The sequence below is a fragment of the Schistocerca piceifrons genome, chromosome 5 (genome assembly GCF_021461385.2).
Source record: "Schistocerca piceifrons isolate TAMUIC-IGC-003096 chromosome 5, iqSchPice1.1, whole genome shotgun sequence".
Lineage (NCBI taxonomy): Eukaryota > Metazoa > Arthropoda > Insecta > Orthoptera > Acrididae > Schistocerca > Schistocerca piceifrons.
In genome coordinates this window covers 26,507,762-26,511,168 of record NC_060142.1, presented here as the reverse complement: position 1 = coordinate 26,511,168, position 3,407 = coordinate 26,507,762, and the positions used below count along the sequence as shown (strand labels likewise).

At 43.1% G+C, this 3,407-nt stretch overlaps 1 pseudogene; it reads left to right on the top strand.

Moving 5' to 3' along the window:
* The first annotated feature begins 611 nt into the window (after positions 1 to 611).
* Positions 612 to 729, top strand: LOC124799440 (annotated as a pseudogene).
* The last annotated feature ends 2,678 nt before the right edge of the window (positions 730 to 3,407 follow it).

Here is a 3,407-nt window from a genome sequence, read left to right as displayed (position 1 = left end):
ATATGTGATGCGATCAAGACTGAATTTTAAAAGGAATTTTTTTTTAATTTTTTGATCGCTGCTCCAAAAATGTTTATTATAATGTATAATAAGAATAGAAAAGAGTTGGAGCTTGCACTCAAAAATAACGCAGAGATCTTCGTACCCAAAACCGGATGCATTAGTGGGTATCAAATTTAATTTGAGGTAAAGAAACATAGATCCTTTCGGGTATCCCCTTATGCCATGCCATGGTCATACCGGGAAAGGGTTCTAAGTGAACTACGAAGAATGGAGGACGAAGGTGTAATTGAGGCCGCGAGACCTGAGTACAATAGTCCACTATGCATAGTAGACAAAAAGGACGGTGGAATTCTACGTGTTAGACTCACGGCAAATAAATACCATTATTGTGCCAGAGACGGATCGCCCTGAAAGGCTTGAGGAGCTGCTTCAAAGATTTCCAGGGGTTTCGGTGTTTTCCTCACTTGATCTGCGCTCCTCGAGCTTTTGGCAGACAGAGCTCGATCCGGACTGCCGAAAATACACGGCAGTTATTGCCTCCGGAAGGTGGATTCAATTTAAAAGACTCCCTTTTGGATTGAATATATCTTCATCTGCCTTTATCAGGAGGCAACGGCCTTGCCGCAGTGGATACACCGGTTCTCGTCCGATCATCGAAGTTAAGCGCTGTCGGGCGTGGCCGGCACTTGGATGGGTGACCATCCGGGCCGCCACGCGCTGTTGCCATTTTTCGGGGTGCACTCCGCCTCGTGATGCCAATCGAGGACCGAATAGTAGCGGCTTCGGTCAAAGAAAACCATCATAACGACCGGGAGAGCGGTGTGCTGACCCCACGCCCCTCCTTTCCGCATCCTGATGATGACACGGCAGTCGGATGGTCCCGATGGGCCACTTGTGGCCTAACGACGGAGTGCTATATTTATCAGGGGTTTTAGCAAAATATTGAGTGAACAGTTAAAAGAGAAGCCCACTTGTTATGTAGACGATATACTTATAGCAGAAATGACCTGAGAGAGATATAACAAACTCTTAGAGGAAGTGTTAAGCACTTTGAAAAGATATCGGATGACCGTAAACATTGAGAAGTCTTGTTTTTGGAGCAGTAGAGTCAGTTTCTGGGACACGTGATAACAGGAGAAGGGATTAGTCCCGACCCAGAGAAGATGCCAGCAGTTGCAGAGTTTACCACTCCTACAACCAAAAAACAACTGAGAGGGTTTCTAGGAATAATACATTTCTATATGAAGTCTATGTGGAAACATTAGCAAGTCCCCGACTCTGCCAATTAACAGGAAAATCAACACCCTGGGTGTGGGATGAGTGAGCATACCGAGAATTTAATAATTTGAAGGCGGCACTCGTCAATGCCCTATTTTATCACATCCTGATTTATCATAAGATTTTTGTGTGGCCACTGACAGAGCGAATACCGGTCTGGGAGTCATGGTGTTTCAGGAGTTTGAACAACATGGCAAATTAGTATACAGAACAATCGCCTTTGGTAATAGGGTACTATGCAAAAGTAAAAGAAATTACTCTGTTACCGAACTTGAAGCCCTTGCAGTAGTATGGGCATTTATTAAGTTCTGATACTTTCTGTTCCGTACAAAGACAAAAGTCTGTACGGATCATAGGGCCCTAGAGTTTCTCCTAACCACCAACCTTACGCATGGAAGACTAGCGAGATGAGTAGCTGTGCTACAGGAACACCAGTTTTCAGCGGTCTATGTACCTCCTGATGGCTAGAGGACAAATGTAAGGATGTAGAGGCTTATTTCACTAGGGGTAAGATAGATACTGCCTACAGGAAAATTAAAGAGACCTTTGGAGAAAAGAGAGCCACTTGTACGAATATCAAGAGCTCAGGTGGAAACCCAGTCCTAAGCAAAGAAGCGAAAGCAGAAAGGTGGAAGGAGTATATAGAGGGTCTATATAAGGGCAATGTACTTGAGGACAATATTATGGAAATGAAGAGGATGAAGATGAAGATTAAATGGGAGATACGATACTGCGTGAACAGTTTGACAGAGCACTGAAAGACCTGAGTCGAAACAAGGCCCCGGGAGTAGACAACATTCCATTAGAACTACTGACCGCCGTGGGAGAGCCAGTCCTGACAAAACTCTACCATCTGGCGAGCAAGATATATGAAACAGGCGAAATACCCTCAGACTTCAAGAAGAATATAACAATTCCAATCCCAAAGAAAGAAGGTGTTGACAGATGTGAAAATTACCGAACTATCAGTTTAATAAATCACAGCTGCAAAATAATAACACGAATTCCTTACAGACGAATGGAGAAACTTGTAGAAGCCGACCTCGGGGAAGATCAGTTTGGATTCCGTAGAAATATTGCAACACGTGAGGCAATACTGACCATACGACTTATCTTAGAAGAAAGATTAAGGAAAGACAAACCTACGTTTTTAGCATTTGTAGACTTAGAGAAAGCTTTTGACAATGTTGACTGGAATACCCCCTTTCAAATTCTGAAGGTGGCAGGGGTAAAATACAGGGAGCGAAATGCTATTTACGATTTGTTCAGAAACCAGATGGCAGTTACAAGAGCCGAGGTATACGAAAGGGAAACAGTGGTTGGGAAGGGAGTGAGACTGGGTTGCCTGTCCCCGGTGTTATTCAATCTGTATATTGAGCGAGCAGTAAAGGAAACAAAAGAAAAATGCGGAGTAGGTATTAAAATCCATGGAGAAGAAATGAAAACTTTGAGGTTCGCCGATGACATCGTAATTCTGTCAGAGACAGCAAAGGACATGGAAGAGCAGTTGAACGGAATGGACAGTGTCGTCTTGAAAGGAGGATAGAAGATGAACATCAACAAAAGCAAAACGAGGATAATGGAATGTAGTCGAATTAAGTCGGGTGATGCTGAGGGAATTAGATTAGGAAATGAGGCACTTAAAGTAGTAAAGGAGTTTTGCTATTTGGGGAGCAAAATAAGTGATGATGGTCGAAGTAGAGGAGATATATAAATGTAGACTGGCAATGGCAAGGAAAGCGTTTCTGAAGAAGAGAAATTTGTTAACATCGAGTATAGATTTAAGTGTCAGGAACTTGCTTCTGAAAGTATTTGTATGGAGTGTAGCCATGTATGGAAGTGAAACATGGAAGATAAATAGTTTGGACAAGAAGAGAATAGAAGCTTTCGAAATGTGGTGCTACAGAAGAATGCTGAAGATTAGATGGGTTGATCACATAACTAATGAGGAGGTATTGAATAGAATTGGGGAGAAGAGGAGCTTGTGGCACAACTTGACAAGAAGAAGGGAGCGGTTGGCAGGACATGTTCTGAGGCATCAAGGGATCACCAATTTAGTATTGGAGGGCAGCGTGGAGGGTAAGAATCGTAGAGGGAGACCAAGAGATGAATACACTAAGCAGATT